Source organism: Idiotropiscis lumnitzeri, chromosome 5 (genome assembly GCF_059441095.1).
Source record: "Idiotropiscis lumnitzeri isolate Australia: NSW breed Sydney's pygmy pipehorse chromosome 5, RoL_Ilum_1.0, whole genome shotgun sequence".
Lineage (NCBI taxonomy): Eukaryota > Metazoa > Chordata > Actinopteri > Syngnathiformes > Syngnathidae > Idiotropiscis > Idiotropiscis lumnitzeri.
Window position 1 is genome coordinate 18,309,466 of NC_142395.1, and position 25,007 is coordinate 18,334,472.

The 25,007-nt window shown below is 41.0% G+C and overlaps 1 protein-coding gene across 3 annotated transcripts in view; it reads right to left on the minus strand.

Moving 5' to 3' along the window:
* The window catches only part of htatip2 (HIV-1 Tat interactive protein 2), a 36,481-nt gene that overhangs the window by 7,350 nt on the left and 4,124 nt on the right, over positions 1-25,007 (minus strand). For 2 of the 3 annotated variants that reach the window (XM_088297340.1, XM_088297338.1), the window contains exon 3: positions 12,325-12,396. The exons of the other annotated variant lie outside the window; for it this stretch is intronic. The gene's annotated coding sequence lies outside the window, so the exon portion shown is untranslated. The remainder of the gene's footprint in view (positions 1-12,324; positions 12,397-25,007) is intronic. 3 annotated transcript variants of the gene reach the window in all.

Below are 25,007 nucleotides of genomic sequence, written 5' to 3' on the forward strand. Positions count from 1 at the left end.
TTTTTTTTTGACTCTGACCCTCTGTGATATTTTATTGTCATGCATCTCAATAGTAATTAAGTTCCACCGCGGGTCATCATGCATTTGATACACGATCAATTAATGTTCAATGCACGGAGGGATCCGTTTTGCCTTCAGAAATAGAAAGTGATGTTTTCTATCAAGACAATGCAGCTTTGTCACAAAGACGTAGTTTTTAGTACAAATGCATGTTTGGCTGCTGCGGACACTGGAAACATTTTTTTTCTCAGAGAACAATACTTCCATGATAAGCATATTTTTTTGGTCAATCAATTAAACAAATCAATTAAGTGAACATTTTTTCAGAGATTAAATTTGTGTCTGGAAGCTACAATAGTAGCAGTATTGTGTCTTCCTCAGCTTTGTTCTCAGTTTAGACCTCCAGCCAAACACGGTATCAGTGGTGCTCAGCGCAGCTTTCTCGCTCAAAGGGCCGCGGCTAAGCAGTGATGAGACCTACTTTTCGTCCTCTGAGGAACAATGAGCTCATTAAAGGAGCAAACAGATTATATGTGTGTTTCTATAGGCTGCCCCAAAAAAAAGAGCCCGGGGGACCTGGCAGCTCCCAGCAGGTTGAGTTAAGAACACACTTGCTCATCTGGATAACCACCTGACTTCCTGGAATGCTGTCTGAGAATGTACCTTTAATAAAATTTGGATATGCAACTAAAAGAATTGTGACTAGTGTCAGACATGAAGAAAGCAAGAGTTGAATGTGGGACGTATATGAGAATGTGCATTTTTTTTTTTAGTGGAAGTGTAAAAAAAAAAAGAACATGCATAGTGATCAAATGTCCGCTGTACAGGACCACACAGAATTGAAAAGAAGCAACATGCAAATACAGTTAAGCACTGCCTTTCAAGGAAAAGTGACGAGATTCCAATAGAATTTACTGAAGTCCATCGTGTGGCGTTTTCCCAAAATGAATTGATTGACTCGTGTCAAAATGTGTTTTGATTTGTTGCACTGAAAGTGTCTTCTCAGTGGAATTCATTTTGAGTAATGCTGCCAAACGGCGTAATCTCAGTGGGATTCTGTCGTGGATTTGCCACCGTTTCATCACAATGGCTTTAAGTCAATCATGGTAACTACTTGTTACTCCCCTTTCTCTGTCAATCAGACCTCATTAAACGGATTTTTCATCCAGAAATATATTTTAGGAGTGTAATTACACACGACCACACACACTATTTTAAAGACCTCCATGGCTTCACAAAGTGCCCAAATTTTGGATCTGCTGTGATGTTCTGGTAAGCTTCTCAATAGATAGCAAGCGAAAGGAGGATGAAATGATCGTTACGATGGGACGTTCCCAGGAAGGCACCAAAGTTGAAACAGTTGAATCTGCATGTTCTTGTATGACGTAATAATAGCATAATGCAGCAAAGCCTCTTAGCGAAAACTCAAAGCCAAACAGAAATATCCATGATCAGATCTATTTGCGGTCTCAAATCTCCTCTTTGTGGAAGGAGCGGCGAGGCTTAATGACTCCTTTGAACTGGCGGCATCTTTAACAGAGTGGCTTTGGGAATGTCATCCAACTAACCTTTAAACTCGTTCCCACATCGAGCGAGAGTGAGCAACATGTAATACCCATCTTTCAATTTTTGTCTACCTCTAGTTGTTTGTTTTATCATTTTCTCCATCCCACATGCAAATATGGAGCTATTATGGCAATAAATGCAAAGACTATGTGAGCTGAAATGTGTTCAAGATTGGAAATTCTTTTTCTTTGTGGAGCAATTTTGCTAATCAATGACTTATTTTGAGGAGCACATTTCTAATTTTGAGGAACATTTACTTGCAGATTCATCCCAGGGACTCGGAGCAAGGGTTTTACTAGCCAATATTATTCTGACAATATAATTATTTTCATATATATATATATATATATATATAGAGAGAGAGAGAGAGAAACAAAGAGAGAGAAAGAGAGGAGAGAGGGAGAGAGAGAGAGAGAGAGATTTTCTTGCCATAGTAGAGACACTAATTTGCTTCCTATTTTGTCATGCACAATTGAATACATTCCACGATCAACCGAGCACTTACAGTAATTCCGCTCTCTCACAATTACGAGTCAATCTGAGGTTATTTTAGCAATTTGCATGGCTTTCCGCTTTCTTGTCAAAAGTGTCGGTTAATCGCCAACACAGAGGCAATAATCACAGATATAAGAGCGACTCTGCAACTTGTTTGTTGACTAGTAGCCAGTTGAAGCTCGTCGCTAGTTATCTGGTGCGGCATAAGTAACACACCGTTTGACTTGACCTCCGACTACCCGTGGTAGATGACGTGAGCCCAGGTGCGTGCGAGAAACTTTTTGGAACAGCCTCCGCGATGGATCAGTATTGTTATTCATTGTGTGAATTGCATATTTTCAGTCACGATATTAAACAAACAAAAAAAAGAATTGGCTTCAGAGACGGCACCATTATTACATCATTATGGAAAATATTTGTTTTTTGTCCTTAATGTGGACGGCAAATCATAGGCCTGCATTAAAATGCGCTTCACAACACCTCTCTAGTCATCATCTGCTAATTTGTGTATTGATGGGGGACAGACATGTCACGTTCATCCCACAGTCCGCGTCTCAGTGTGAAATCTCTCTGTTTTGCCTGCTCTTCCTCATTAAAGCCATTTGAGCCTGTGTCTGAGATGGAATGGGCAAGAAGGGAGATCATGTCAGATCATGACAGACCCACCACAGCACAGAGACCTCCCTGCTGATGAGCAAACACGACTACAAATGGCAGAGCCTGCCGGACAATCACTTGGTGAATGGAGGCTAATTAGCTGGAGGCTAATGCCAGTTTACTAACACCTGTATTAGCGCGCTCGCTCGGCAGGGAGTCGGAGATGGCCAATAAGCGCTAATCCCTCATAAACCCAAAGTACTCCTCCCTCGAGCTGACATTAGCATATCCTCCTGGTTGAGACAGCTGTTGCTGAAGCAAATGTGGAATGAGACATTATACTGTACATGAATTTAAGAACTCTTCCATTATTTGTTTACCTGTGTCTATTTGAAACAACACAATCTTCAAGCACGACCACTGTCCATTCCAACAGGTTCTACGTGCAATGAACCGGCAAAGTTGATGAGATCACATGAGAGATCTGGATGCAAATGAATACAAAATGCTGGATTTTAATTTATGATGGCATAGTCAGAGAGGTTTATTTGATTTATTTTTTTATTTGAGGCATCCCAAATGAAATATGAGAACCATGGCACGATGCGATGAACCAAGAACAAACACAATAATAATTTCCCAAGTGGACGGGCCTCATGGTAGTGATGGTTTCCCTCAGAGGGTGATTATGACTGTGAACCCATATAAATGTATGATCATCTTACGTCATCACATGGACACAACAATTTGATGGAAAGTCAGTTTGGCATTCAGAATCCAGTAAGTAATTGTTTGTTCAACAATTTTCAATTTATTTTAAAAGGGGAGGATGGTAACAAATAAATGGCAGTATCTCAGAGTGGCGAAAATGCGCTAAAAGCAGGAAGTTGACGCACATGATTTGCCACATAAAATGAGGTTGCGCGCCAGATCTGGCCCCCAGGGCCTTGAGTTTGACACCAGTGATCTAGATAAAAGCAGAATCATAGGACCCGCATGCCACACCACAACACACAAAAGGGCTCATGGGTACGTCTGTGTATGCACCGTGAGTCTCATTTCTGTTCTACTCTCGCGTTCCCATTCCCTCCGAAAGCACTGCCTGGGTGGTGTGGAGATTACACGTTCCCTGTGTGTGCATCAAGAAGAGTGCAAGGCCAATGTGTGTGTTAGGGATTAGCAAGCTTTAGCATTATCACCAGGACCGGACTGGCTACATTCCCTAACTCTACCAATAATTTGAAGGGAGGAGAAAGCAGCTGGACCATTAGCGCACAGTCTGTTTGCTCAGCCACCGGCCCTCTCTGATCCCCTAATTTCTTCCCCTGATTCCAAGAGGATCTCTGGCTTTTGTGACTGAGGGATGGCGAGATAAAGGATGCGACTGAGAGGCACATTGATTCAGAGATCACAGTCCTTGGAACATTCTTGCACACTTACCAAACTAATCAGTGTGTGTAAACAGAGTGAGACTTGTTAAGGGCTGCTGGTTGAAAAGTGCGGGGCACCGGGGTTGATTAGGAGGAGCTGTTCATGGACCACACTTGGTGTCTCCAGAGGCACTGAGCACTTGTTACTCTCTTGTAACTGAGAACGGAAACGCTGGTGGTTTTTGGTGATTTAGACAAGCAAATATGGTAAACGTGAAAAGACTTTTGGAATAAAGGTGATTTTAGCGATAGATATTCATCGATTAACACGTTTTCAAGAATGCCCAGTATTGCATCGGAAATTGTATTTGAGACTCCGGAGCTCTAGACTGTGAATATGAACAAATGAAATTGAAACAATAAATGCATTGCGACAATGTATTCTTACGTCGTCGCGCAAACTATTTCACCTCAAACATTGTGAAGTCAGCTCTCGGTCACTGAGAACCCTCCAGCTCAGGTTCTGAACCGAACAAAGAGATCACCATTTAACACTCCAGTCCTAAATCCTTTACATTGGCTTTCAGTCAGCCATAGAATGGATTTCAAAATTCTGCCACCGGACTATAAATTGCTGGATTGTGTAGGTCCTGATTACCTGAAAGGGGAAGTCAACCCAAAAATGCAAGACTTTCAGGTCTGCAGACTCCGGTCAGTTAGTGGAACCCAGAGTTCAAATCAAAAATGGTGATGCAAAATTTAGAAGTTATGCTGCAGAAGGAATGAGATGCCAATAGAAGTGTACCAAGTGTATATGATTTTAAATCCACGTTAAATACTTTGCTCATTTCCCATACCTATGATTAAGGGCTTTTAAAGTTTTTTATTTATTTTTTATTTTTTTTAAATCATGCTTTCCAAAATCTTGCACTTGGACTGTTCTTTACTTTGCTCTTAAATGTCATTTAAAGGCTTTTAAATGTTATACGTTTTATAACGTAAAAGCACATTAAGTTATGAAATGTGCTATAGAAATAAAGCTGCCTTGCCTTACAGGGAGATCAATAGACTCATGCACACCAGATGGTGACAACTGCGTGCAAATGTAAGTATAAGGAAGTTTTTCACCAGAAAACCTAAATCTTAAGCAAACTTGAGAGCCGTACCGGTTTGATGCGGGGGATGGCAAACATTTTGGCTTCCAGACAAGATGGTTTGAAGGATTTAATTGGGCTGTGGACAAAGAAAAATATGTAACAAAAGTCAGTTATTTGGAAATGATTTTGAAAGTGTTTATTGGTTTTGGATAGGAGATTTTTATTTCATTAGGATCGGGGATTAAATCAAATACAATCAAGGTTCTGGTGATATTATGAAGTAAAAAAAGTGCCAGTAGTGTGTTATATGCGGATATGAGTCATAAGAAATCATACATGAGGAAGTTGAAAAATTTCATACTATAACAGTAAAATAACACTTATCAGAAAATGACCTTTCCAAAATCCATGTTAAAATGCCATTCACTATTAAATGCAACATCACCTTGGACAAGAGGAAAGCCAATGTAAAATGTGTTTCCGCAAAGGGGTTTGTATTATAATAAGCCATCAATCATCAGATCTTAAGCCGTACCCCAAAGGAAAACTCTTCTTTAAGCACTCAGTAACTCAATGACGTCCTTATTTTAAGTGGACATCAGATCAGATGTCACTATTAATTCCCCATAGTCAGGACCTCTTCTAATACCCCTCACAGCCAATTAGGGCATATAATGGCAGCAAAGATACAATGACAGAGCAGAGGAGTTAAGAGAAGCTACACATGTGACCCTGCTAGTTGTCAATGGGGACAGGAGGGTAAGGTTGCAAATCAGTCCACATCCGTACGTGGGACTCTACTGGGGATTCCTGTCCAGCTCGGACTGAATGTGCATCTTATGATCCAGTAATGACTGCTTTGGTGCTAATCCGAGAGGCACCTGAGGGAATTCGGTGTCAGGCAAACTCGGACTAAAAGGAGCTTTGATAGGCAAAGTGGCTTGGTGGTGGCGACATGGAGGAACAGGTTCTAGCTAATAGGATATGTCACCACTGATGTGTAGACAAGCACCTGGCTACCCCACCTTCAACTACAACAAGAAAAAAGATGGAATTTTATATATATACATAATAGATAATATTACTGAGTGGAACATTAAAATGAAAAAGCCCAAATGGTGAAAAGTTCGGGAAGCGGTCTGTAGGAGGGTTTCCCCTCTTTATAGTTGCATAGTAAGTATGTAAATTAGTATATATTTAAATTCAATTAAGTGGGGTCCATGTTTGGAAAAAAAGACTTTAGTTAGACTAAGAAATTATGTATATTTTTCTGGGCCATCCTGAAAGAACAAAGCCTGACTTCATCATTTAATGTAACTAAAGTAAAAATAAGATAAATAAATATCTTATTTAAATTTTATTAATTCATTGTTGTTATCTGATAAATTTGAATGTTCACTTTTTTGGGGTTATTTTATTTTATTTTTTTAAGTATATGAAATAAGGCTCAAGAGCTTTCGGTCTCCGTGGGTGTGTCCGCTGCCTGCGGTGAAAACACAATGCACTCGATCTTCACCTGTCAATCAATTACGTTGATATTGTACGTGCTCAAATGGTGGTCAGTGCCATCCACTGTGTTAGCTTTGTGTAATAAGTGTTTAATTAACTGTCCTTGAAGAGTCTCTGTTATGAGTACACACATACGGACACAACACATAGTGAGGCAGTGACGTATTGGACCAACCGGGTCAATTAGTGGAACTCAGACTTCAAAACAAACATGGTGAAGCAGCATTTAGCTGTTACGAAACACACAAATTAAGTGAAATCAGCCCTCATACATATGACTAAGGACTTTTTTCCTGGCTCTTGCACTGCACATTATTTTCGTAATTGAATGTCTTTAACCTTTTTTTTTTTTTTTTTTAATAAATGCTTTTAAATGTTGCGTTTGTAATTATGTGAAGCACATTGAGTTATCTTCTGTATGAATTGCACGATATGCAGTAAAGAAACCTGCCATGGCTTGTTGGAGCAAGAACTTCAACAAAGCTAAGCACTACATTTGACCCATTCAAGCCAATAACACATGCATCACTGCACTCAGGTGAGCTGCATTTGAAAAATATTTCGCGATAATTTTAAAGGTGGTTAGTGCTGAATGGTCATTTTTAATAACAGAAGTTTTAAAAACAAATCTAGACAAATACAAAAAACTGCATTTTTATGTATACGAATTTCGACTAAAATCTTGAAAGAACAGGCAGAAATTAGTCAGCAAATCAGCAAGTATCCTAACTATAAAAAAATATATTAAAAAGTGCATCAGCCAGCCTGCTCCTTATTTAAAGACAATAGTTAAGTAGTCACATGTGTCTGCCCTGTTAAGACTGAGTCCAACAGTGACAAGATGGAGACTTGGACAATGATCATCTCTCATTGCTCTTTATCGATTGTTATAATCCTCTAAAGGGAGCACCAGTGCTGTCAGTGTGTGTGTGTGTGTGTGTGTGCGTGTGTGTGCATACACGTGTAAAGAGGGGCGTTGCTGCTGAGTTACGGGGTTTTATTCCGTCTGCTGGTCTTGTCAGCGACTGGCTGGTTGCGTGGTGAAGAATGATGAAGGCAGGTGGCGTGACTAAAGCGAGAACAGGACCAAATTGGGCGGATGCAAGTCTTTAGCATAGGGAGGAGGAGATGGACCAGGGGTGTCACCAGTCGCAAACAGCGCCGCGCACCACACCCACCCAACTGTTCCTCTTTCAGCACCCTTCTGCCCGTTTCTCCCTCTCTCCTTCGCTCACTCTCTCCATGGCTTTATTTCTGTCCTCTCCTCCTCTTTTCTTCTCCAAATGCATTATTAACAAAACGGTTTACAAACCCTGGCTGGTACATTATCCACGACCGCCTCCTGTGAGATTGATTTAGGCAAATGGATTCAGAAAGGGAAGAAGGGGGAGGCCGCGTGGAAAGGACGGAAAAGGGGGAAACCAAAAGGGGTGTGTGGCGGCTTTACAAATCCACCACATGGGCCACGTTGAATATTCCTTTTCACTTGCATTTTGAGCAGCCATACATTAAACGCTCATTATACAGCCTTTATGTGCAAGAGGAGCCTCCGTCTCTGGGAGGGCAAATCGGCTAAAGATGCACTATGATCTCCTTGCATATGCATGCATGGAGCATCTTTACAGGCTTTCAGATCGCTGTGCTATCACTATGACGGCGGGACTTTGAAAAAGGGCTGCTGCAATGCTCGCAGCCTTGACTTTGCCGCAAAACGAATGTCATGCTATAAAAAAAAAAAGAGTATTTTCACCCTCCTTTTTTTAGTGGTTAAAAATCAGAATAGAAGCGTCAGTTAGTAGCCATAAACTTGCTAGCAAAAAAAAAACGTGCCGCGTTGAAATCTCCATTTCATTTGACTTTTTAACTATATTATTTTACTTTCAACACCACTTTCACAAAACTCTCCCTTTTCCACGACAATAGAATCATTTTCTAGAGGTGTGTGTGCGCAAGGGGAGGGGGCAAAGGTTGACCTGGGCATCCCATCATGATAAATCACTGCTTAATGAGGAGTCTATTGTGTCTTCACATATTGTGTCGCCCTCCGCGGCCTCCCCTCCGCCGCCACCTCCTCCTTGTGTCCCTTCGAGCGCTACCTTTGGGTTGTTAAGCTGACACAGATAATGAACTGGCCGCTTTGAACTGTCCTCACAATATTGACTGGTTGCACACAGCAGATGTCTCCCTGGCAGAAAGCAACTGGTAAAAGCACATTAGGTTAACAAAGAGAGCTTTGCTTTGCAGGGGTGGGGAGTTGAGAGGAGGTGGCAGCGGGTTCGTGTGGGTGTGTTGCGAGGGATGGTGTGTGTGTGAGTGTTTGTGTGTGTGTGTGTGTGGGGGGGGGGGGCAGAGGGCAAGCTTCGGAGTTGACAGATCTGGGTGATTATATCAAAACAACACATTTGCCAATTATATGACAAAGAGTGGGCACGTTTCCAATGGGAATATCTGCGCTTTCATGGTGTTATGAGCGTGTGGCTCAACTACGTTTGTTTATTATTTAAATGCATAGAAAATGAATCTAGAGTTTTGAATTTTCAAAAAGAGCCCAGGTTTTAACAGAGAAACAGTATTTGGTAACTTTTAGAGGGTGTTTAAATTGAAGGTCACACGCAGTAGAATCAGAGCTGAAAATAAATCAATATCAATATGAAAACACTTATAGAGGTTGATTTTCCTCAACTTGTCATCTTAATTTTGTATGTGATTTTGTATGCTTTACAAATGCATATTTTATTAACACACTATTCGAGAAAATCCATTTTCAAATCAGTGCCATTAAAAAGCATTAAGACATATAAATATATACCTATATAAATATATAAATATATATGTATAAAAATACAAGAATATAAGAATATAAAAATATTTTACAAATGTCTACAGAACACCAATTAACATTCAAAATAAGAAAATAATGGGAAAATTAGGGGAAAATACCAGAAAAAAAGAAAAATCCAAAATATGAAAAAATATTGACAAATCTGTGACTGTGCAAATAAGCAGGTGCCAAATTGTGAACATGCATGGGTTGACTGCCGTTTTAAGTTGCAATATCACCACTTGATGGCAGACATATCTTGCAGTTGCGTTTACACTTGGCTGATACTGCCCTATACTACATCTAGAGTAGGACTAATATGACTTTTTTGTACAGGTTTGGAATGATATACCGGAAAAAAATAGCATTTCTATAATCCAGCCATTATCCAAGCTGCTTATCCTCGCCAGGCTAAAAAAAGTGTGAGTTGATTTTTGTGAAGAAAATGCACAAAATTACTTCTTGCATTTAGTGTTATCTTCTCCAGGAGTTTTGCGTCATCCATGAATGGTAATTGTTATACAAGACAGCCCTTTTGCGTGGGGAAAAAAAAAATCACTTTGCAGCTATTTTTTTTGTTTCATATCCTTTGCTGATTTGTTAGCATAGTGGGTCTGACGTACATTCATTGAAAAAAATAAATATATTAAGAGAAAGTACATTGCACGTAAGCTTGCATTTTATCCATATTTAAAATAAAATTTCTGTGATACATCTGGTTCGGAATAGCAGATAAAAAAATGTGGCCCACATCAGCATTTAAGTTAATCATCCCTGCATTAGAACATTAAGATTGCTTGAGTGTGTACCATAAAAAGTGTAAATTCAAGTCACTTAGTGTATTGGTTGCAATGGTTAAAATCCTAGCGCACATAATCAATTACCGGTGCTTGTATATTTTACAACATACATATAGTCGGAATTGCGATTTAAATTTAGGACCGATATGTTTATTATCTTTTCCCACATGAATATACGAAAAGATCCCATTCATTTCCACTTTCATTTGTATGAGGGTGAGTGCAATGCGGTCTGCGAGGCGACAAGCTTCTTTCTGCCAGAGGGACGGCTTTCTAATGGGTCAATAATAAGCCGTGACTAAACGTCCCCCCGAGGGGCAGCTTGGCCAGACATACGCTTGCAGAAAGCAGCAGAAAGGTATGAGCCACCAACACTGATTACCATATAATTGCAGCCATTGTATTTGACATGGAGAATTAGTAGCACGCTAGGTGGCTAACTGGCCTTTTATTCTGCCTCCGACGGGACAAAAACACACAGACGTACACAATGTACCAAGTTATCCGAATGCAAAACAAAATGCGGGCCGTTTCGATCGTTAATTTAAAAAACAATTGGAGAATATTTCATTAAATGGTGTATGAAGTTTCCGTATAGCAATAGAGCAAAAATGATCTTACAACACATTACGATCCGTAAAAAGCTTCAACGTAATGAATGGATTTCCCTCAATATAAGTTAAAGTCACAAGAAGCCGGTTTCTATTGAAACAAGATGTAGAGCACCCATTTAAACATAATCTGCCATGGTCAATTCGACACTCATCTACTTGAAAAAGTGCACACGCTGCCTGTGGTTGTGAGGTTGTGAGCTCTCCCCACAAGAAGTGACTCCTTGTCCTCTTTGCTTTTGAAGGATGGAACAATTTGATTTGGTTTGTGGCACGCAGCTTGTAAAGTTGAACAAGACCCGCCGCCACGGAGTCCCTTCACCCAACGTGTGGCTAAACGATCACTTCCCTGCATGCCTCACATCGCAACAAATCTCCTTTCATGATCACTTTTCACTCTTTGGGCTTTCTTGCCTGACTGGCTCTTTTCTAAACAGAGAGAGAGAATCCGAGCAAGAATTTCTTTTCCTCTGAAGGGTTTTGTGTGATGATGGCTGAGTGAGCGTCCATTATAGAAGGCCCAGACCACCACTGGATGACCCTGCTTGGAGTGACAAAACCCAATTGGTCACGGCCGCCAGCAGCTAATGGGCCAGAGAGGAATAGCCCTGGGTGGGTAATGACTGTATTCTGCGCTTTTCTCTTTTCGCCCTTCTGTTGCCCTCGTACCCCCACCTTAGCCCTTACGGCCACCAGCCCGTGCTCTGCCTGTACCACTTTGCATCCACCCCGCATGCCTCCCCTGGCCTTAGTGTCATTTACACTGCATGTTCACAAGGCTATTTGTCACAGCGTCTGAGTGGCCCACTCGACAACAGATGCTGTCGACAGATCAGGCGAAGGCAATCACAGGACCATATGCTTCAATGAGTCATGGCCCTTGACGGCACCGTCTCTGCCAACAGAAATTAGGACCTCACTTCAACTCAACTAAACAGTTGCATGAACGAGAGCTTAATGTGTGCTTGCAAAGGAGCCGCTCGGCTGTGTTTTGTATCATTAAAAAAAATCCCGACAAAAGCCTGTCACTCGTTCTTACGTGAAGCCAAATTCCATTGCGTTTTTGTTTTTAATACTCAGAGTCAAAAGAAATTACTAAGATGAATGATCAAACAAATATAATAGTACAGTATCATCAAGAAGTGTTTCCCAACCTTTATATTTGGCGTGAAGAAAAATCTCACAAGAAGACGACAATATTTTAAAATAAAACATGATCATGACTCAATTCATTTAAAAATGGTCCTACCGTTATTTTCAGACTATTTCACACTTTTTCTCATAGTGTTTCTCGTTCTGTGACATCTACTCAGGTGTAACTTTTATTTAGTCAAATTTGAGCTCAGGCTGGCACCCCGAGCCTTAATCGTGTTGATGACAGCGAACAAGTATAGATGGATCAAAAACTTCTCCCTCTCACAACAGAAAAGTTTTTCGTTTTAGATTAAAATATCTTACCTTAACTCGCATCCCGCTTTGCATTGTGGCCAAAGGGAGATCCTGGTTGCTTATCGCGCCTTTTGGTTGGTTCTGTGAATAGTAAATCATTGCTATGGTATATGCTGCATGTATTACCAAATCATTGGAAAACAATTATCATGCTCTTTTGCAAAAAAAATAATGAATTAAATAAATAAATAAATAATTTTATTTTATTTTATTTTCCCGGTATACATTGAACCCCTGCATAGCTATCCAAGATAGTTGAAAATCTATGAAAGCGACTATAATAATAATAATAATAAATAAGCCCTCCCACAAACTTTAATCACATTTAATTAAATCACACTTAATCTTGTTATCACAGCCTTGTAAAAAATCTTTCTTAACAGCACTGAAAGAGACATCGATTCCATTATTAATTGAAATGAAAGTTGATGACGTGGCCATATTCCCAAAGCTTGTTTGGGATGAGTTGGCAGCAGATAGAAGGGGTGGATGGAGCCAAAAGCAGGAGAAGAGGAGGAGGAGGAGGGTGATGGTGGGGAGGTCACAGCAGCTCTATTGAAGGCCTAAGACAACAGCACACAGAATGATAGACTCCTCAGGATTGTTTGTGCCTCACGAGCCATTCTCCCTCAATGGCACCCTTAATCGCACATGAGAGACTTTCACAGGTACCAGTGTGTGCGTGTATGTGTGTGTGAGTGAGTGCGCGCTGGAAGGGTGGAGCTCAGTGGTGGTGGTGTTGTATTTTAGAGATAAAGCCTCCTGGTCCTATGCTTGATTGCCCCGCTATAGACACTCTCTCCGTGGCTCTGAATGGCTCCCTTAGACAGCAGTGAATAAACTCTTACTCGGACGCTTCCATACATCACCCTCCACCCGGCTTCCCTGGCAGATCCTCCCCCTCCTCTCTTACTTTGAATTTTCCATAGAGTTGAGCACAAGCCTTCAAATCGTCTTCCCCCCCCAAAAAAGGTCCTCACACTTCTTTGGGAGTCCTTTTGCGAAACCTTTTCATGGTCACAAATTCATGACTCACAAATGCGTAGTGAGAATTTCCGTATTGCCACTGCAGTGTTGTTGCTCCCGCGTGTATGCTTGAGAACACAAATAAAACGGGAGATTTTGTGAGTTATATTAGATTTATATGAAATATCTATTTTTTCGGTCTTTTACAGCATGTGGTTGTCACTCACAACAATGCAGTTTCAAACACAGCCCGACATCAGAGCTGTTGTCGTTCAAATTTAATGGAGGGGTAATTCCCAAAGAATTTAACATTAATCCCTTCGGGGATGTGGCCAAAATGTTTTTTTTGTACTCCCTGTATATCCACACCATGCACATAATATTCGAGGAATGAAAAAAAAAAAAAGCAGTCTGTCAGTTTCCTTCCTTCTAGTTGGCATCTGAAAGAGATTCTGAGATGGCGATGCTTTTCTGACGAGCTTACCATTAGCCTGCATGTCGAAAGGCATTCCTTCGTAATGATGTGACTAATGTCAGCAGTTTCCTATTTAACAACTCTTAGTTCAACAGGATTAGCCTAAATAGTACTTCAGTCACACTGTTTTGGATTGTTTTCTTTAAAGGGGAAGTCAACACCCAAAAATTATTTGCAATAATATATTCAATGTGCCTTTAGTAGTCTAAACATATCATTCAGATTAATATAGTCTTAGTGGAAAATGAGTTCAGCAGCAAAATCTACCTGTTTTTAGACATCTCAAGGGGTGGCCATTTTGGCACTTTTGTTGAGTTGCGCAGGGCTCAGGCAACAACCAATCATGGCTGGGCCCTGCGTAACTGGGATGTCATTTTCAGTCAACAGCAAGTGGAAAAAATGGCCACCTCCAGAGATGGCTAACAGCGGGTGGATTTTGCTGCATTACTCATCTTCCACAAATGCAATATTAATCAGAATGCCGTGTTTCGACTAGTGGGACTGCACTAAATTTATGTTAAGACATTTTTTTGAGTTGACTTCCCCTTTAACATTCACTGCCATTGACGGGTATAGAAGCCAAATCATTCATTCATTTTCCAGAGGCTGGCAGTGAATGAGTTAAACACACTTTCTATTTTTCATGTAACAGTTGCGTGTCACAAGTCTTAAACACTAATAAATGAAACAATAATGGGTTTGTTTGTTTGATTTAAAACGTGAATTACCCTCAGTCTTTCCCCAACAATACACAATGCAAACTTGCGTTTCCATTCTTAAACCTTTCCTAGGACAGCCACTACCATACATTTACATTGTCTAAGCTTTATATGTAAAACCAAGTGAAAAAGGTTGGTGAATGTTGCCTCCTTCTGGTGCAGCCTAGTTGAAACCATTCAAATTCATCTTGCAGAGCGGAGTTGCAAAGCTTTGCATATTCCTCAGTCCTCAGGGACCTGAGCCCAGGCTGGCCTACCTTTGTGTGGCCCTCAGCCATGTGGACCTTGGGGAGTTTGTAGCTCTGATCAGGCCACTATTTAAACAAATGATACAAAAACAGCATTTACACTAACTTGGTTCTCCCCATCAGATTTACCTCCAAGCTGTTACCCTTCTGCTTCTATTGTGAACGCTAATTCCTCAAGTCTTAACATTACTTGGGTTTCCTTATTTACTAGATCACATTTATGATACATTTTCGGGGGGAAAAACTCACAGATGGTGGGGTATTGAAGTGTATTATTTTTTTAGGGGGTGAAATTTTATTGAGAGAAAGAAAGCCGGCAGATTAGTAGTTTTCCCCCTCAAACATTATTTTCTTTTTAATGGCATATTCGGGCACTTCAAAATCACCTCGGACAAAAGATCTAATATAGCCTCCCGTAAAAAAAAAAAGATACTTTGAGGCCCCGCGACCCTTGCCCTCATCACTGTTTCAATCATCTCATGCACTTGTGAGGAACTGTGGCTAAATTAGTCAGCTTAGAAACCCACGAGTGCCTTAATTAAAACTTCATCCTCGTTCCAAATCCTCTTCTGTTCTTAATTCTCTGCCACTCATCCATCCTCGGCCAGAGCTGCGTCTCATCCAGCAGACAGAAAGGGGGGGTGCATCGTTGACTTGCACTCCAACACTTTTACTTGATCATCGGCCTCAAAAGAAAGTCCTGCTTAGATACAATGACAGTGCAAATTAAAAGGAATGACTGTCCAAATGAAATCAAGCAAGGCAGGCCCATAGAGCTTGGCCCTCAATCGGAGCTAAGATCGCTCCCCGCTCACCCTCCCCTTCCCCTGAAACACTTCAAGACATTCTCATAAGCGAGAGGTGAGCACAGAGAATGAATGGAGGTTTTCTTCACAGTCCTCCTTGAGATGCTACTTCTTGCTAATTAACTGGGCCTCTTTTGTCCTGTCCTGTAAAGACGGAGAACCTCGGCGCGCTCAAAAGCGCTTTCTGAATCGGCGAACCCTCGCCAACTGTCTTCTGCTCTCATGCCCGCTTCAATCTCCTCTTTGTCACATGTTGCAATAGTGCATGAATTGATACCGCTTTTAATTAATTAGATCATTGTGCCTCATCAATGCCATTATTTCGACTCAGCTCTTGGAGTTCTTGGAGGGAAGCGGATGGTGATTATCAACATTCCTTTTTTGTACTTTACAGGCTTCTTTATATGAATTTTCATTTGAAAGCGGAGTAAAAACATTGGTTTCACAGAGTGTCTGTGAATGGGAATGCAGCTGTGAGGTACTCTGGCATTTCCAAATCCCTAAAATATAGCCCGAGTGATGAATGTACGTAGTAAAATTCGATTATATGTTTACTTCACACTCTGTGAATACAGTACAGTCGTTTCACAGCTCCATTTTTTTCTGACCTTGACCTTCTCAGAGTGCATGCGTGACTGCCGAGGATTTATATCAAAGAGAAGCCTTGAATTAACCACGCATCCCATCCTCCAACAACTGGTAGCTATAATTCATATTCCATCTGTTGCCATTTTGGACATTGTCGGAGATTTTGGACACATGTCGTAAAGCTAATCGGGTTTGGGCTCAGCGACTGTGACGATGAGATCTGCGTCTGTCGTGATCAATTAGTTGCCGTTCATCCACCAGTGAAGTCAAGCAGAAGGAAAAACGATGGGAAAAGGAATCTTCAATCTTTCTGGAAAAGGTTTGAAGTCAACCAAGTGGAACCCAAGCAGGTACCAGTGGCGTTAATAAGTCACACTCATGAAGCACTTTGTTCAAGGAAAGTGAAGGCAAGGCGAATCTTTCATCTTTGAATTGTATTCGACCACTTGCAAAATACTAATGACTCCCCTCAAATTTCTTAAGTGAAATTTTCACATTCTGTCTCCGCGGCTTGGTGGTTATCTTTGGAGTGGATTCTCTCAAACCATTGTTCTCTTCTTGACCTTAAATGTCCTCTCTACAGAGCAGAGGTCACGCAGCAATCGGTGACCTTTACCCTTGCCCGCTCTGTTGAGCTTTTGTACAAGAGCAAGTGCTCTGTTGGACTAGGCAGCTAAAAATAATATACTGAAAGTATTCTGGAATAAATATCTCTCAGTATTAAACAACTGTGAGTAGGAGAGGGTTCGAAATTCCCCGACAGTGATTTTCCAGAGCAGCTGTTTTGGGAGAAGAGGCCTTTCTGCATTTCTATTGCCGGGTTTACACAGAGCCACGGAATAAAAATACTCAATTTAAACACCTCAATCGGAATAAAAAGGCCGAATCTGAATGGACGTTTATTTGAATGTATTGGAGTGGTATGTTCCTTTTGCCAATTTGACCGAGGGTCATGTAAACAGTGGAATCGGAATAGCCAGGCTGCGTCCGGTCTGCGCATGCTCTGTCTTGACCTTAAATGCGTCGTGACATCATACACGCGCTGCGACGCGACAAGTGGTTTCATAGTACTGATAACTTGATTTTAATCAAGACACTGCTTTAATAAAAATGTTAAAACAATCATGAATACTGTGCCAAATAGATGAACGAAGTCCATCTTGATAAATCACGTGGCGTTTACATCGTGTTACGAGGCTGTAAAATGGCTGATTTGATTAACAGTGTGAAGGAAAAGATCACGTCACATCTAATCAGGTGATCAGAAATCTTCATTCGGAATGAAAAAAAAAAGTCGCCACGTAAACTCGATTTATAATAATCCTTAAACCCTTGTCATTATCTGTATCGCAAGAGTGATGGTTGAGAGAAATCAAGTACTACATTGACTCTGATCAGTCATTTCTTGCCCATTATGTTCCAAATAGTCTTGAGATCTGCGAGCTGAAAAAGGAGGTATCAGATGGAAGAAGACGAGAGAATGGGGCATCGGCTTGATGGTTGGTAGAATTGACAAGCCAAAAGGGGAGAGTTAAGACCTGTTCAAGCTGAGGGCACCTCACCTATGGCTTATTAGAGTCCCTATAAGGCAATGAGGGGATAAATTACAGGCCACAGTGAAAGAGATAATCAGCACAGGCCACTAGTCCATTATGTGGCATTCAAATGAAGTTTAGGACGGCTGCAGGAATCAGACCTGGGGGGTCTGCTGAGTGCAAAGTCAGTCACAACGCATTATTGCTGTTTGTCTGACCAAAGACCTCGATGGTCATCATGCCTCACAGAGTTTCAACAGGTTCAATGGACCAGCTGATGGTCCACATCCGGGTTGAGGAAAAACCCAAAATCGCTGTGTCGGCTCTGCTGCAAGGCTCCCAAAGAACGGCCAGCCACCTCTGAGACTCAACGACAACTATTTCTCAGCCTGAAACTGGCAATCAAAGAGCCATTACTGTACAATCGCTAATAACTGTGTGTGGTATTGCACTATGAAAATGTTGAGAAATGTAATTTTGAAGTGATACCAAGTAGAAGAAAAATATAACCTCGTCATTTTCAAAATCTGCAGTGAAGAGAAAGAACGGCTAATTTCAGGAATTAAAGGCAACTTGTTTTTTTTTTTGTACCCAGACATCTCTTTACTGGACCAGGAAAGTTGTGGTGCTGAATAAATGAGATGAGACATGCTGAGAAGTATGTAAAGTACCAGGGAAATAAGCGAGAGGATAGGGTCACCAATTTGGTCAAATTCTGAAAAAAAACGTTAATGTTCTGAATTTTTATTAGTAAGGATTTAGAACATTAGATTCTTTGTACTTTTTTTTTTTTTTTAAGATACTGGAACCCATTTTTCATGGAAAACTTGCAGCCCAGACACACCCAAGGCACTAAGATTTTTGTAAAGGCTGCTTCATTTCTTTATATTTACTGAACTTAGCTTACGCCCCAAAACGCCTTTTTAATTTCCGAATTACGGACTCGACTGTTGGAACAGTTGTATGATTTCAGTGATTGTCCAGCTACATCATTTTGCACAGAACAAAACACCAATCCAAATGCATCCTTTTTTCCTATTTTTTTTTTTTTAATGTAGAGATCTAGTTTTTTATGTTAATGTACTGTTCATAACTGCCAAAATCCGGTAAGTTACTTGAATGTGTTAAATGCCTATTCATGACCACATAAATGTTGTAGAAACCCTGCACACGACTTGTATTTGTACAAAAGCCAAATAGAGCGGTCCAGGTCAAAGGTCACTTTCTGCAAACCTGTGCCAACACGAAGCGAGAAGGTATACATGGAAATAAGCCAAATGTTTTGTTGTGGACCTTCGATTAAACACGAGAGGCCAAGTGCAAGAACTGTGCCCGGCCCTTTTTATGCTCAACTAGGAGCCTTTCGAATGCATGCAGACACACGCACACACGCACACACGCACACACACACACACACACACACACACACACACACAACAGCGCACGCAAACAGACACTTGTGCAGTAGGAGCAGCAGCAGCCGTGAAAAGATCACTGGTTTCCTGCTGTTATGCAAATGCATCAAAACGCTTGAGTGAGAATTATATATGAATCCAATGAGGCTTTCTCTCTCTTTTAGGAATGCTTAGCCACAAGTACTGAGAAGGCTCAATGGCAAGCGTCCGCTTCACTCCCTGGCCATGCGTATTATTCAGCTTGACGAGACGCAAACTGACATAAGCACCCGGGCTCACTTTCACCCACCGGCAATCCGATTATATGGCCAACACGGCATCAATGCTGCAGGGCCAACAGGCAGTGAAGTCCGTCAAGCATCCCCTCCTCCACCCAAGCGCCGTCTTTCCCCATTCATACCTCCTTCTTCAACTGCCCCGTACCGCTACCCCTCCTACACGCGCGCACACACACACCTTCAGACCCTAGTAGGCAAGCGACCACTGTTGTTTTTTTTTTTCATTGCCAAAGTTAGTTTCTTCCTCCGAAAAATACAAGTTGAAGCTCTGCTCATTTTAAGGAATTTACCCCCCCTGCACTCACGATCAATGGCACACACACACTCAGCTAAAGAATGCTCAAATCTTGCACACAAGCATATATTAAAACATCTTTCAAACATTTCCAGCTAACAAAGACAGTATTAGGCAGCTGCATGCGGTGGCCTCCTGAACCCTGTCTCAGGCCTGTTCATTCCATATTACTCAGATATATCTATATCAAATAAGTGCTGCAGGTTGGCCTGACGAGAGTCATGGCTAATGTCACCATGGGCCTTCGAAACTAAACCAGTCTTGACAACCACACAAGTCGGGCTTCTTGAACGTGTCGCGTAGTGACGCTTGGGTGCTCAGACGGGGCACCCGTTGAGCCAGCGGGTGTTTACATGACGCTATAGCCGAAAAAGGCTGCCCGCAGGTGCTGAAAGCGGGGGGGGGGTGCTGCTTGCAAATCGCCCTGCGCCCGTGAAACTAATGTAGAGATGAGATTAAACTTGCGGAGGGGCGCATTTGCATTTGGCAATTGATTCACACCGTGTCACTGTGGCAAATTGTGAGCATGTGTGTATGTGGGTGTGTGTGTGTTCGTGTGTGTGCAGTGCTCATCAAGGCACCTCACAAGGGCTTAATGGACTATCACTGTCGGATTATTGTTAAAACTAGAAGGCTTTCTTTAACATCAGCACACCTGACACAGACTCCTCCTGATTTTATGTGATTTGACGGAAGGGAATTTAAATATTCATATTGCATTCTATTGATTACATTATTGGAAGGTGAGGTTTAATGTTTGCTTCTCACTTCACAAGGATTTAGAGTCAGCGGACAACTATGCTTCCTCTGCACCCCTCTGTTTTGTCTGGTATTAATGAGCAATTAACTCTGCATACATGGTCATGGACAATGGTTTTGGTTGTCAGATTATGCTAATGATGGTGGATGTGCCTGCAGCGTGTGAATAGGGCCGGTTGTGGTCTCCCTCTGAGATGGGAAAATGATATGCAAACTGTAGCAACATGGATTAGGACACCGCTCAACATCTTTTCTGGTGATAACTATTTGACATCCTTCAAGTAGGGAATTATAATCCCACTTTGGGATTGAAAAGGGGAAACAAAATAAACAGTTATGCTTTGGTTGTTTGAGGGGAAAAAAAATGTAGCTCACAATAATGGCCGTCTGGAAAAGCCCAACTGAAATCAGTGAAGTTGGATGAGAGTGAAAGAAAAAAAAAAAAAAGTTCAACTCCCCTGGCCAAGTCAGAGAGAACAGGTGCAGCGTGAGTTCATACAGAGCGCTTTGTGCACTGACATGGCACCGGTCCATTTGGTGAGAAGGGGAGGGAGGGAGCATGTTTAATACAAAGTTAATATCAATTTAATGCTTGTCACTGCGCCTGGGAGTCTCGGGGCTTTGCTAATTCACTCGTGTTGTGAGAGGCTTTTGCGCCTCCTGCGCCAGATGCTGCGAGACCTTGGGCGCTGCCCGTGAAGCGAGGTGAAGACGCGGCCAAAACACCCCGAGTGGGAATCCATGTTAAGGTGAAACCAGGGGGACAAAATGGAATGAACCGAAAGAGAGATTTAGTTCACTTTGCGCAGCATTCGACAAAATCGAATCATTAAGTTTTGGGATCGAGATCCGAAATATGTTTCATTCTTCAAGGAACGTTTTCACATTTTCTGCTCGATGGCTAGATGGGCTATCATCTTGAAAAGTTGTTACATCATCCAGAAAAGTGTTTTCAATTGAAAAGATAAGTGTCTAACATGTTGGCGTAAACGAGCATTAATTAATGATGTAATAAGAGCCATCTTCCCTCCGCTTGGTCTATAAAAAGAAAAAACTGAGTACCACTTGTTTTTCTTAATTTCTTTTAGTATTGCTCAAAGTCAGAATGATGCCATTTGAAATGACTTTTGCGTCATGTCTGCGAATCACTTTTTTCCTACAAATTTAAACAGTTCAATCAACATCCACGGAGACATATGAGTCCACATTTTTTAATTGAATGCTATTTTATTTTACCGGTCAAATATCAACTAGTAGTGACAAATGAACAGCTTGAAACAAACCCACCAGGTGCCTTATTTGGAGAATGCTGAATCAAGCAATACTTTAAAAAGTGCCTTTTAATAAGTTTACGTATTTTAATGAATTCAAACATGTCCAAAGTGTGTGGGTGGGGTAAAACTAAATACTGACTGGTGTGGTGTCACAAGAGACTGCAACCAGTCAGCACAATCTGTCGCACCGCGGCCTGCTGAAAAGACGGGGGGAGTTCCCGCTCCTCGCTGCGCCCACGTCACCAATAAATAATGAAGGAATAATAAACAGTAACCACCTGTCGGACTCACAGCACAATGGGACGACCCATGGAGGGGCTCTCATGCATGGGTAACATACTCAGCCCTCTTTTCACTTAATGCAGCAGAAACACACACAACACAATAGTGCAGTTCATCTATTTACCAAACGAGACCAGCGGCCTTTTCTGCAAAAGAATGCAGCCGTCTGATGGAAAATATTGGTAAATTTATTCTATTTACCTGACGCCTTGTTTGGCACACTTGGACCTCAACCGGCTGAACTGTGAACAGACAGAAAATGTCGTCTTAGAGTGTCAAACATTTAAGTTTGTTTGTTGATCTCATTTTTAGCTAACAAGCTAGATGATTGTTCGAGCATTATGACCTCAGGGTCATTATACCAATGGTGAAATGTTAGCGGGGAAAACTTCTTGAGCTACACTTGTGCTATTGCTAATTCGTTTTTTCTAGTTTGTCCACCACTTATGCATTTTAAAAAAATGTATTGTGGTCAACAATTTATTAATCAGAGATGAAAGGAAACTATTCTAGATTTTTTTTTGGTACCAATTCTGAATTTGCCCTATTTCTTTTCGCTAGCACATCTGGTTTTATATAAATAAGAAGAAGAAGAAGAAGAAGAAGAGGAAAAAGAATAATAATAATACAATAAATATATAACAAAATAATATATGGAGTAATATTTATGAATTCAATGTCAGGAGCAGCAACAGGTGGATTTTTTTTCCTGAAACGTCAAAGCTACAAATCACAATGCGTGGTAAAATCCATATTGAGCAAGCTTCTATCGGTCAAATTTAAAAAAAAAAAAAAAAAAAGAAAAGAAAATATCCCTAAAAACTGGAGTGCTAGGGAAAAAAAAGAAATAACTTTTAAAAAAAAAAAGCGTCAAAGCTACATTTACGGGCACATAAAGCCTTCTCTGATTAAAATTTGGGGTTTACCAGCGTAATTATTATAATACACCATATATACACACGTTTTAATTGTCATGGGTCGTATATGATAAATTACCTTTGTGTTACTCAATTTTGAGTGAGGAGTCCCAATTAATTAGCTATTACGCTGTTTATTATTAATATAATTATCTCATTGCACTCTCTAATGAGATGTCTTCATGTATGACAGAAAGGTTTTTGTGAAATTACTCAATTTCATTATATCAGATCTATACAATTACTTAAAAAAATATGCATCTGGATCCAGAGGATTTTATTTTGTTCATCCACTAAGAGTAAATACAACGCACCATTTTTTTTTCAGTGAAAGGAAGAAGCACGCGACTGCAGAGTATGATAACGTCGTAGTATGAATTTCAATCTATGCATATGGTATCATATGGTTTCTTGCACGCACATTAGCATCACTGTCGGGAGCCATGTTTCGAAAGTCAGGCACTTATTCCAAGAAGAAATGATTCCTAGATTGAAGCTGATACGTCAGATTTGTGGGAGGTGGGCGTTAAGAAGAGTGGACTTGGTGGGCACTATAGGAGCTCGAGGCGTTGTTAATATGTCCGCGATGTGCTTTTAATGGCTCTAATTGAGCCTCGGGCAGCTGTTTCAAGAAAGCAGGTTGGACGAGGCAAGCCAGCAAAGCTCATAGAAATTCGTCTCGGTCAGGCCGGGCCGCCCATGCTTCCTGCTAACCATCTGCTTAGCTCGTACAAAAGGAGGATTTTGGGGAGCCAAGTAAAGGAATATGGGCTAATAAAAAAAAAAAAGGCTTTGAAGGGGTGCTCGCTTCTCGGAGGTGTCTGTGCTGCGCGTCGTGCGCGTGCACGCTGTTCAGGACGCGCCCCTGATAGGCGTTGAGTGACGTGCAAAGGATCATTTCACGGGGGGCGTTCCCTCGGAATGATTACACTGTTGGCCACTTTCAAAGTGACTGATGTTAGACCACTCGTCATTTATTTTGACTTGATCCTACTGACCGGTTACTGCTTTGTGTCACGTATGTTAGTCGCAGTATCAAGACTGATCTAAACTTCTATCTGAAAACATGCAATAAAAGTGTACCTTATTCACAGAATTTCATTTAAAATGAAAGCCGCCTTTATAATGGAGAAAGTATATTTGTATTCGATTTTTACGCACACGATGTATTGAAAATAATTATATTTTAAATCATAATTAAATTATTACATATTAATATTTGTACTATAATAATGTTTAAGTGAGAATTTAAGATAATACATTTTCTTGGTTTCCAGTAAGGAATATAAAATTAAAATGAACCTTTTTAATGTTAAAACCAAAATAATGAGACTTGTTATTGTGAAATGTTTTCCAATGGCAATTGTCATGCATTTTGTGTGCGTGCGGTGTATTTTTTTTGCGCCGATTTTTCGGACTAAAGCTGACAGAACACGGCGATCAGGCCCCAAGTGGCATTAATACGAGTTTTATTTGAGCGCTCAGCGTCCACTCATATGAATGCGTTTTAAATCAAATCACAGATGCACTTTTATTCAGCCGGTTAAAATAGCAGAACAAAACCGTCTTTAGAAATACTGCTTTTTTTCTCTTCTCTCTTGGAAGCGGGGAGAGGGAGGCAGAGAAAGGCCGTCCGAGGGGCGCCTCCTGCGCAGCTGAGGCTGACAGTTAAAGTTCATGCTCCTAACAGGATCAGCAGCGCACACTTCTCCTGTTGTGCGCGGCGAGCCGCGCCTGTGCACAAAGTGATATTTAACACATCTGTTAAAGCGTTTTGATAGCGGCAATCCCGTTAAGACATTATTCCATGACGAGGGCCAGATTGAGTGTTGAAAATCCCATGAAATCCTAAAAAAATCATTTGCATATTGAAAGCGTCTCGAGCGGGCATGTGGAACTCTTTTTTTTTCTGATGCAAAAATAGAAAACAACGAACACGTTTGTAATTAAATATTATGAGCGTCTGATTTATCTATTTTTATAACAGGTCATCGGGGAGCAGGTACCCTGTACGATCTGCAAAGCATTTTCCATTATGAATTAAACGTGAAAGGAGTTGAGTAATGAAAAGCCCACACATAATGAGACAATAAGTAAAGATTGGTCTTTAATTAGGCAGCTTGCCTCGAATCAAC